Below are 12,565 nucleotides of genomic sequence, written 5' to 3' on the forward strand. Positions count from 1 at the left end.
CAAAGTTCCCAAGCTTCCCAATACTCCAAAACCCTCAAAACCCAAAGCTCAAACCGACCAAAAACTCAACAATTAACAAAGTCCAATTCTAAGCTTTAAAACTTTAAAAACTTAAAACTTCAAACTTAGATTACCTTCGATTGGGTTGTTTCCCGTCAAATCCTTCGGTTAAGAAGCTTTTAATCTTTCCTAGGATCGCTATGCCTCGACCCTCGCTTAATTCTGACTCCTAGAACTCAAGATTTCCTCAAAAAGGCTCAAACGGTAAAACGGTCTGTTTTGAGAGAGAACGAGAAGTTTCTAATGTACGTTCTTATCTGACAAGCTACTTCAAGCTTAAGTAACCTTAAATAAAACCCAGTGCTCGGGGTCCCGAAAACACCCCCGGGGACACTATAGTCGAAACTTCCAGAATTTCACCCTGATCTCAAATATTCCCAATCTATCACCAAATAAACATTTCTATTACCCCAAAATTGACCCCGTTATGACAAAACCGCTAACTCATAATCTAAGATCGTCTCATGCCACATAGCTCGAATATATCTCCAAAATAATGAAATCTCATTCACATATTACAATACGCACCCAATAGGCCAAATTACCAAAATGCCCTTATCATTTTAAATACTCCCATACGCATGCATTTATCATCATATAATAATATAGTTCACATTAACATGCATATATTCATTTTATAACATATTAAATCAATTATGGCCCTCCCGGCCTCCTAATCAAGGTCCTAAACCTTATTAGGAAATTTGGGGCGTTACAAAAAGTGGGCGGACTTGATATACCTATCCATAATCACCACCGAGTCATACAGTCCCACAGTCCTCGGCAAACCAACCACAAAGTCCATAACGTTATCTTCCCACTTCCACTCTGGAATCCCCAAAGGCTGCAGCAACCCTGCTGGCCCCTGATGCTCAGCCTTAACCCGCTGACAAGTTGGGCACTTGGCTACATAATCCACCACATCCCTCTTCATACCTGACCACCAATACAGAGCTCTCAAATCCTGGTACATCCTCGTCGTACCCAGGTGCAAAGAATAGGGAGTGGTATGCGATTCACCTAGGATCTCTCACTGGATATCAGAATCCATCGGAACACAGATCCGACCCTTGTACCTCAGTAACCCCATCCCTGAAATGGAAGAAGTCCTTAGTCGTTCCGACTAAGACATTATCTCTGTGACCTATCAACTAGGAATCTTTACCCTGCGCTTCCTTGATCCTCTCAAGGAGTGTAGACCAAAGGGTGATGTTGGCCAACCGACCAACCTCCAACTCTATACCTGCTCTGGTCATCTCCTCAGCTAACTTATTAGATATCTTCCTCAAACAAAATAACTGTCCTGGGCCTCTCCGACTCAATGCAGCAGCCACTACATTAGCCTTTCCAGGATGGTATAGGATATCTCAATCATAATCCCCAACCAACTCCAGCCATCGCCTCTGGCGCATAATCAGGTCCTTCTGAGTAAAGAAATACTTTAGGCTCTTATGGTCGGTGTATACCTTGCACTTCCCACCTTAAAGATAATGCCCCCAAATCTTAAGTGCAAACACCACCGCTGCCAACTCCAGGTCATGCGTAGGATATTTCTGCTCGTATTCCTTCAACTGTCTCGATGCATAGGCTATTTTCTTACCAACTTGCATCAACACGCACCCCAAACCCAGTCTGGATGCAATACAGTAAACCAAAAACTTTTATTCTCTGTCGGTAAGCTTAACACTGGCGCAGTGATCAATCGCTGCTACAACTCCTCAAAACTGACCTTACATATGTCCGTCCAGACATACCTTGTCTTCTTCTTTGTTAGTTCTGTCAACGGCATAGCTATTCTTGAGAATCCCTCAACAAACCGCTGATAATACCCTGCTAAACCCAGAAAGCTTCTCACTTCAGGAACATTTCTCGGTCTAAGCCAATCTCTGACCGCCTCAATCTTACCTGGGTCAACCAAAATCCCCTCCTTACTGACAATATGGCTCAGAAATGTAACTTGTGGCAACCAGAACTTACACTTACTGAACTTAGCGTATAACTCATGCTCTCTCAACCGCTGTAGAACCAATCGTAGATGCTGCTCGTGCTCTGTCTCTGACTGAGAGTACACTAGGATGTCGTCGATGAATACAATCACAAACTTGTCCAGATAATCCTTAAAACCCTGTTCACCACATCCACGAAAGCAATTGGGGCATTGATTAATCCAAAGGACATAACCAAGAATTCATAAGGTCCACACCTCGTTCGCAAAGCAGTCTTTAGTATGTCCTCTTCTTTACTCCGTAACTGATGGTAACCTGATCGGAGATGTATCTTGGAAAACACCGTTCTTCCCTATAGCTGATCAAATAAATCGTCGATCCTAGATAGTGGATACTTGTTCTTTATGATTAACTTGCTTAGCTCCATGTAGTGAATACACATCCTAAGGGACTCGTCCTTCTTCTTAACGAACACTGGAGCACCCCATGGCGAGAAACTCGATCTGATGTGTTAGAGAATATATATTATTGCTCAATGGAATTATGGAAAAACCAAATACAACTCTATGCAAAAATACAATGGACAAGATAATATTGATTAAATAAGTATTACAACTCAATTGCTCAAAATACAAGTAAATAAAAAGATGTAGAAGAAGAAGATTACAAACTCAATACTATAACAATACAAGTAAATAAGAAGAACACAAGAATGAAAAACACAAACAAACTCTCACACAACCAAAGTGTAGAGTAGTGGGGATCACCAACTTGAACAAGGTTCAAGACCTTTGTCCAAAAGCTTATTTCCCCCTATTCTCTAAGCACTAAGGGATCTCTCTAGGAAATCGCTCTCTGGAATTATCAAGCCTTTTGGTGTATTTTTCAGCCAAGTGCTTTGTGGATGAAAAATGGTGTGTCTTACAAGTGAGCATTAGGCTCATATTTATAGAGTTTAGAGACACCCTTTGAATTTCAAATTCCACCAACCCCCATGGCTGTTACCAATGATAAATTGGGTGTTTTATGGAATTAAAATAGAGATTTGGGAGTTACTTGGCTGTTGGAAACGTTCAAAATTGGATAAAAACCGACTTACTATGAATCTGTCAGCCACTAGCGCCGCGGCGCTTGTTTCAAGCGCCGCGGCCCTTGGTCAGTTTCAGCAACTAATTTTTTAAGTTTTTTCCAAAATGTTCCAATTTATTCCCACTTGATTTTGTAACTTCCATACACAATATGGGAGTTAAAATCACATCTCTATCAGCCATTTCTCATATGGCTTTAAGAAATTCATCTCAATATTGTGTAACAACAAATCTACACAATAATGGGTGATATTTAGGAGTTACAAATTTGTGATGAATTTGTAACACCAAATATGTTACATGTTTGGATATTTCACATATATCCAAATAATGTAACTCTCTATTATATGTTACAATATGTGACACTCTATGTCACATTTATTTAATCTAAAATATTATATTATAAAATAATATAATATTACATTATATTATAAAATAATATAATATTACATTATATTATAAAATAATATAATATTACATTATATTATAAAATAATATAGCATTCCCCCACTAGATTAAATAGTCATCTATTGTAACACTTATTTAATCAATCAAACATTATATTAAGGGTCACGCCCTGCAATTCAAACATATTGGGCTTCGCCCTACATACCAGTTCTATTCAAGCACATTGGGCTCAGCCCTCCATACAAGCTCTATGAGAACAAGGGTTTTCTTACCTTAGTCCCGAGCTCTCCGAGCACCGATGTCCCGAGCACAGTCCTCTAGCTCGAGCCTCGCCGAAACCCTAGTCACAACACAATAACCGTATCCATCCATCAAGTTCTAATCCATTAAATAACTTTGAGCCATAACTCTACCCTTCGGGACCTTGAATTCTATCAATCCGGGTGATAAAATCCATCTCGAGCCTTAACCATTGAGTTCCCAAGCCTAAACACCCTTAAAAACACAAGCTGCCACTAAGGGCCGCGGCTCTACCCTCAAGCGCCGTGGCTAGCGTCAGAACAGAAGCTAACATCTCACTGACACCCACACGGGCCGCGGTGCACCCACCAAGCACCGCGGCGCGCATGAATTCTCTCGACCTCCCATGGCCGCACGCGCACGGGCCGCAGCCCTCACCACCGAACCCAGAATTTCCATCACTTTTCTTGCATTTTTCCTCAAGCTAACACACTTAAAACTTACCTAACAAGCCCAGATAATTAACACAATCATTTCAGCTCAATAACAGCACCAAAACCCCATTGAATCCTACTCCAAAGCTCAACTAAAACACTTAAAACATATCAAACTCAACCAACATGCAACTCTTACAAACCAGCAGCAAATTTAAGCATAATCCTATAATTAATCAATGATTTCTAGAGTGTTAGGGACTTTAAATTTCCTACATGCAAAAATTATTTCTAATATAAATAAGAAGTAAAATCAATTGTGTACATAAATTATAAAATACAAGCTCAAGCTTAAGTAGCAATCACACATGGGTTAAGCACACAAATCATACAGAATCCATCATTATATAGCATCACATTCAGTACGATCCATAGTTCTCATCATCGACCACTACATTCAACAAGACCAACACAAGAAAACACGCAAACAAATAAAAAAAACAGACTAAAAAAACAAAAACAGAAAAAATTAACCCAACAACATACAAAATGAAATTTTTCCCTTTCCCCACACTTAAACACTACATTATCCTCAATGAAAATAAAATGAAAGATTAGGAAAAGAAAATTCCTTCAAGTACGCTTTGTTTAACGTCGTTAGCTCAACTAAATGATGCTCTCAAGATCTTTACGTTGGGTATTCCAAGGAAGTCTCATTCCCTTTGATCTTACCAGGAGAATCAAACACAATGAATTTGATAACTTCACCATCAAATTCCATTGTCAGCGTTCCTGGTCTAACATCCAACTTTGTATTTGTTGTCATTAAGAATGACCTCCCATATAAAACTGGTGTCAGATTGAGTATTGATGTATATAAATCTGCTGGAAAGACAAGTCCATCAACCATTACCTGCATATCTTCAACTACCCCTAAAAGATAAGCATTAGTGTGATCGACCAGCTGAACATAACTTCAGTCACCTTTAGTGGCCCAAGATTTAAAGAAGCATATGGTGAATATGACATGACATTAATCGATGCTCCCAAATCTATTGTACACTGCTCAATCATTTTATTCCCAATCATACAAGGAATTGTAAAGGCTCCATGATCCTTGCATTTTGGTGGCAGCTTCTTTTGGAGAACAACAAAGACGTTCTCCCGCACACTTATCTTTTCATCACCCTACAATTTCTTCTTATTCGTGCACAACTCCTTCAAAAATTTAGCATAACATGACAGTTGTTTAATAACATCAAGTAATTGAATGTTTACCTCAACTTTGCGAAAAGTCTCAAGAATTTCCTTCTCAACTCCTCTCTCTTAAAAAATTTCAATCTGCTTGGAAAAGGGAGACGAGGGTCATATATTGGCATAGTTGGTTTATGTGAATTTTTCCACATTGATGGTTCATCATGGATGGAGTTTTCTACTACTTGCTTTTGCACTGAAGCTGGCAATGAAGGTTGTGTGGATGGCTCATATTGTATACCACTTTGCAGTGTTATCGCACTTACATTCCCCTTGGGATTCTTCTCAGGTTGTGAAGGCAATTTATTAGAAAGATGACCTTCCAACTTGTTATATGATGCTGCTATTTGTCCCACCTGATTCTCCAAACTTTTGATGGATGCACGGGTAGTTTGCTGAAATTGAAGTATGGTTGTAACAATTGCATTGATTAAATATTCAGTAGAGGGTTTTGTACTCGGTGGTTGAGCAGCTTGTGGTGCTTGCATAGTTCTATGTGCATAATTATGTTAAGATCGCTGTTGAAGAGAAAAACTAGGTGATCTCACAGGTGTAGACTGTGGAACAGCTTGTTGGTGATTCCCATAACGAAGATTTGGATGATCACGCCAGCCAGAATTATAAGTTTGTAAAAAAAGTTCATAGTGCATCTGACGTAATTGACCTAGGAAATTACTTACAGCATTAACACCCCTAGACTCTCCCTCAAATAGAGTAGGGAAAGTATCAATAGGGTGCCCCACAACCTGATATATTCCACATGGCCGCACTTGTTGGACTAAAGCAAGTTGTTGTACCAGTGCAGTTAATTGAGCCAATTGATGACCAAGCTGGTTCTCATTTAAATTGCTCACCTCATTAACTGATGTTGGTGGTGGATTATGATCTTGGTGAATGCCAAACTGTTGTGAGTTGGCAGCCATATTAGAAATCAAGCTCCTGGCTGCAGCACGAGTCTTATCAACTATTGCACCCCCACTGGCTGCATCAATCATACTTCTATCTAGTTATTGTAATGCTTCATAAAAGTATTGGATTGGGAGTTGTTCACTTATGTGATGATGAGGGAAACTAGCACACAACCACTTGAACCTCTCCCAATACTCATACAGTGACTCCCCCGAATATTGTCTTATACCGCAGATCTCAACAATCTTTAATGTTGTTTTTTAGTTGTCTTTGTGGTGTTTATGTTTATGTATAATTGTTATGTTGTTGTGTTGATGTCTAATTGGTGTTTAGTTGTTTTCAGATATATTTTGATTTTTTTTTTAAAATGTGTTAGATTGCAATGAGTTGACTTCTAGTTGTTGTCAAATTGTTGTCTTTTAGATGTTTTTTAATGTGTTAGTATGTAGTGGGTTGATGTCTAGTTATTGTCCAATAGTTATTTTTTAGTTCCTTTTTTGACATCGTATTTTTGTAAATAAAAAACTTTGAGATCCAATCGGATCTAATAGTAGCTTCGAGTTTAGGTGTCGTACCGCGGCCGGAAAGGAAGGTCTTAAAGAGCCTGCCAAGAAGCCAAGGTTGCTTGCTGATTCTCAGCCATTTGTTAGAAGAAAGTGCAGCTTGATTGTCGGGGGGGGATCAACGAAAAGGAAAAACTAAGGTAGATTATTCGATTATATTTCCTCCTTTTGTAAGGATTGGCTTTAAGTGATAGGGGATGTGATTGGAATTCGTCTTTTCTTTGTTTGTATCACTGAGACACCCGAAGGGCTGGCCATATGTACCTCAGTTGATACGGGCCATTCAAATCAAAATAGAATGAGCACCCACGACTAAGGGGAATGGAATGTCGACCACAAGGTGAGATGATCTTCTAATACGAGTACGAGGGCGAGAGACTGTTCAAGTCATGAAACTTAGTCATTTTGATCAATATTTTTTAAAACTTAAAGTAGTATTTTTGAAGAAAAAATAATCAGAGACCGTAAAAAAAGTACAAAAAATACCAAAAAAGTATATTTATGAAAAAAAAATCCTATAATTTTTAGAGATTAGAAAAAAAACAAATTAAATGAAGAAAAAATAAATCTTATTTTATTTCTATTAAAAATAGAGTGTATAAACCAACCCTAAATAGTTAAAAATTTGAAATACTAGATTTTAATCATTTTACTTTACTTTACTTTTTCTTTTTCCTTGTTTTTTTCTCATTTTTAATCATTTTACTTAAGGAATAAATATGTAATAATGTATGTATTTACTTATGGGGCGTAAATATAACTTTCCTTTTATTAAGAATTTACAAAATAAGTAAATAAAAAATAAGAAAATAAATCGAATTTTTTTATTAAACCAATAAAAAAATCAAAAGATTAAGAATTAGTTTTTTAAAGTATTACTAAGTACTCATAAAGCTCATAAAGATGATTTTGATTAATTTTTTTGTAAGTTGTTTAATATTTCACTTTTCCATTTTATCAAGTAAGTATTTTGGTATTTGAAAAAAAAAAAAAGAAGGAAATAGATTATTGGTTGTGTATGATAAGGATTGGTTTTTTTAAAAAAAAATATTTTTTCATATTGACTGAGTGCATTTAATTTGCACTTATATAAATAAATATTTTTTCTATATAAAAAGTGTGTAGATAGCGAAAATTCTTGCTTTTAACAGTTTTTTAATTTTTAATGTTAATTTTAACGGAATATTCGTATATTTAACATAATATTCTTATATATAATGGTAGTTTGTAACATCATTTAAATTTAAATAAAATAAAATAAATAATTAAAAAATAAGATATTTTTGAGATACTTTACAACGATAATTATTTAAAAATAATAAATAATTAAACAAATTAAAATAAGATATATTTTAGATATTTTACCATGATAATTATTTAGAAATAATAAATAATTAAACAAATTAAAATAGGATATTTTTAGATATTTTACAATGATGATTATTTAGAAATAATAAAATTATGCATTTTATAACTTAAATAAAATTTAATTAAACTTAAACTCACTTATTAGAATAATATCATATTAAACATATAATATAATTTACTGTCAATTAGCAACAAATTATTTTTTTATAAAAAAACTAGCAAAAAACTTAAATTTAAAATTTACTAATAATATTTAATATTACATTAAACATATAATATATAATCTCTTGTTGTCACTTTCAAATTTAAAAACTAAAATAAACATAAACTTAACAAAAATAAATAAATTATTTAATTAAAATATAATATTTATTTGAAATTTATATGACATTGATATAAATTTAATAAAAATAATTAATAAATTCTATAAATAAAACTAAGGAAAGGTAGTGGATGTTACTAGTGTATATATAAATATATAAAGAATTTGTATTATATAGGTCTTAGGTAGCTTTTCCCCACTCCTTGAATGGACCCCAAGTAGCTCTACAACCGTGTGCACTTATGTATGCTACTATTAGAAAGACTTGAAAATGAAGTCTAAAAACATCATTATTAGGCGTTTTCATAAACAGCCTTCAATTATAATCATTCAAGTCTTCATTATGAATATTACCTACCACTATGCAGAAAAAATTGCACCTCTTAATGTACCTAATAAAAGCCTGATATTGCTATGTTTTGTAAGAAGGGGAGAGTACGATGAATTGTTTAGAATTGATGGAGATTAAAATTGACGAAGAAGATAGTAACTTTTATTTATGTTATTTGGTATTGGGAATGAAATTGGAAAGATTGAGAGGAGATTAATTATTCAAATTATCATATTATTATTTATAATATAAATATTTGTTAATTTTTTTAAAAATAATAATGATATTTTATATATTTTGTTTGTCTTTTTCTTGATTCTTAAAAATAGGGAATACTTGAATTTTAATTGTTTGGAGTAGGGATGCACATTTTTCCTATGGGTACGAGACCCTACGAGGACATGCTCCTAATGGGGCAGGAAATCCTCATCTAAATAGGGAAGAAGGCAGGAACGAGGATAATTTTCAATCTTCGAATGTTAAACGGGGCGGGATAACACTTCTCGTCCTGACGGGACCAAGTTTAAATTATTATATATTTTGGTAATATTTTATATGTATTTTATATCTTTATTGTAGTATAGTAGTAATTTTTTTAATATTTTAAATTTTAATTTTAGTATTACTTAATATTTTAAATCATAAATATTGTACAACATTTTAATTTACATATAATTTATTATTTTTATTTAAAAAATTTAATATAAAATTAAATTCTTAAATAAATGAGTTTTTCGTATAAATTTTCCACGTCGTCTCTAACAATGAATAAGCAAAGAGAGGGTGAAAATGGAGACAAAAACAAAGGGAGCAGTCCCGCCAATTCCCACCTCATGTGGTCACTAGTTTGGAAGGAGATCCTCTCCCTTTCCTGTCTCCCTCTCGCCAAATAATAGATTTTACCTCTCTCTTCATCTCTTTCCCTCAACTCCTCTCCATCCGCACTTCTATACTCTCTACCAAACATAGTAGTGGCTTGACGTGCAAAGTCTTAAATGCTCATAATTATCCCATCAGAATATGATAATGAAAAGAAAAATAATTTGTCCTGGAGTATAAATATAAAATTAATATATACACTGTTATACATTTCATTTTTAATCTACTTATAAATATTATAAAAAATTGCTATCTAAATATTAAGAAATATTTCTAAACGGTCACTTTTTTTTTGGTTACAAATTTAATAATTTCTTATTGTTGTGATTTGACTTATCCGGTTTAAATTTACCATTAATACAATAAATGTTATAATTAATTGCTATTAATGTCATTTCAGAGGGTTGTTGACATACGATTATACTATTTGTAATAAAAGTAGGTTCTTTAGCATTTTATTTATTTTTAATATACAAAAGTGTTAAAAAGTTGGTGCAATATTATATTTAGACTATGCGTTTTGTCTTATTATTTGTTTAGATTTTATGTTTTGACAAATTATTTTTTAGACTTTGTGTTTTAAAAAATAGTTCAAATAGGCCCCTAAACCTGATTTTGATTAACAAAAAATTAAATATAACAACACAATTTTTAGGCAGAATAACTGTATTTTTGTTCTGAGTTGTTAGTTTGATGAATTATTTGTGATTTTAATTCAAAAAAATTTGATCAAAATCAGATTTAGGCGTCTATTTGAACTATTTTATAAAATATAAGATTCAAAAAATAATTTATCAAAACGCAGGTTCCAAACAGATAATGAAGCAAAACACATAATCTAAAAAGACATAAACCCTTTAACAAATCTTACAAAAAGTATGAGTCCAATAATATTTCAAAAAATGTTTCAAATTTGACACATTTAACACATGCTAAAAGTTAAGATGAATTTGACACAAAATATAATATGAGTTAAATTTGACAAAACAATAAATGTTACTTTTTTATTTACTATATTGTCACTAATTATTATAATTGAATATTTGACAATTAAATATCAACCATATATTATTTTTTATTTTCTTTTAAATGATAAATTTTTTGAAATACATAATTTAGAAAATAAAATATAATAAAAAAATTAAATTTTGTATGTTCTCAGTAAATATTAAATGAATTACTGACTTTTGTTTTTATGTTAATTTGTATCTTGTATATTGGAGCATAATTACATATATTGGACTAAATATATCATTAATTCATTTTATGTGCTAAAATTGCCACAAAATTTACAATCTCCTACCTAAAACATACCTTATATGTCTACTATTTATATAATTAAGAGACAATATTTATAATCAAAAGGAGGTTTATATATATTTTTATTTTTATTTTGTAAGGAAACGAGAGGTCTGATTGCCTAAAAATTTCAAAAAATTTATACCAAAATTTGTAGGAAGAACGGTGAGATTGCCGAAACCAATTAGAAGTATGGATTTAGGCCTTAAGAAATTCGCATAATATAAAATTTCTAAATAAAAGTATCAATTAGAAACACAGTACTCACTTAAAACGAAAAATAAACTATAGTACTACTAACTATTTTATTCACTATAAAAACTCACTCAGAAAAATACAAAGTACTCAATTCATTTGTAGAATTTACATCACATTTTCTAACACAAAAGTGATTTAAGTATTCTTTATTCTCTAAACCCCCCAAAAAAATGAATTTGAAATTTTAGATAATTCTATGAAGTTCTCAGAAGATAATTGAAAGTTATTCCCTTACACCTGTTTGGTTGGAATATTTTTGTTTTTTTTTACTATTTTGGTGAAATGAATATTTCATTAAAAAATAGAATGAAAAATAAATTTTTGTCAAAAAAAAAAAGTATGAAATACTATTTTAATACATGATAAAAATAAAATAAAAAATTATTAATTTATTTTTTATTATATTTTAAATTTTTTCCCAATTCTATTCTCATGCCTCCCATTTTTATTGGGGCCTTAGACTTTAGGGGGTGTTTAGTACGAAGTTTGAACTTGTGGGATTATAGTTAGTGGATGTTTAGATTAAAACAATGCGGAACTCAAGTGTTTAAAAATGTTAAAATTACTTTAAAATCAAACTAAAAATTAAGATTTATTTAGAAACGCAAACCCCTAGCCATTAAAATTAAATTTAGCAAATAAAGATTATATTTGATATTCTGCATACCAATCAGCCCTAGTAATTTCGAGTGGAGCATTAAAGTTAGTCTATATATCTCTCTAGCATAAATATGTTCGTAATAGAAAGAGTTTGAGGGACCAATAATACCAAATATATATATATATATATAAATGTATATTTATATTAATTTGTTACATTGATTTAGGAAGGCCCAATATGATTAGTTATTATAGAATTTTTAAAAAATATGGCTTTTATATTATTAATATGCAAAAATATGAGAATTATACTTTTTTAATTTGTATTGGAAAATTTATTAAAGAAAAATTTAATGTATGAAAAATATAATTAGTAGCTAACTAAAATATCAAAATGCCACATTTTTTTTATCATAGTTATGTTTTTTTATTTTTTTTTAATATTTTTTTATTTTTTATTTTTTCCTTCATTTTTAATTATTTTTTCAGTCATTTTTCCCTTTTTTTTTCCATACTTATTTTTTCTTTTTTTTTTTCTATAAATTTTTTCCTTCATCCTTTTTTTTTTATTTCCATTTTTCCATTCTTCTTCTTCTCATTTTTATT

The sequence above is a fragment of the Humulus lupulus genome, chromosome 8 (assembly GCF_963169125.1).
Source record: "Humulus lupulus chromosome 8, drHumLupu1.1, whole genome shotgun sequence".
In the NCBI taxonomy this organism is placed as follows: domain Eukaryota; kingdom Viridiplantae; phylum Streptophyta; class Magnoliopsida; order Rosales; family Cannabaceae; genus Humulus; species Humulus lupulus.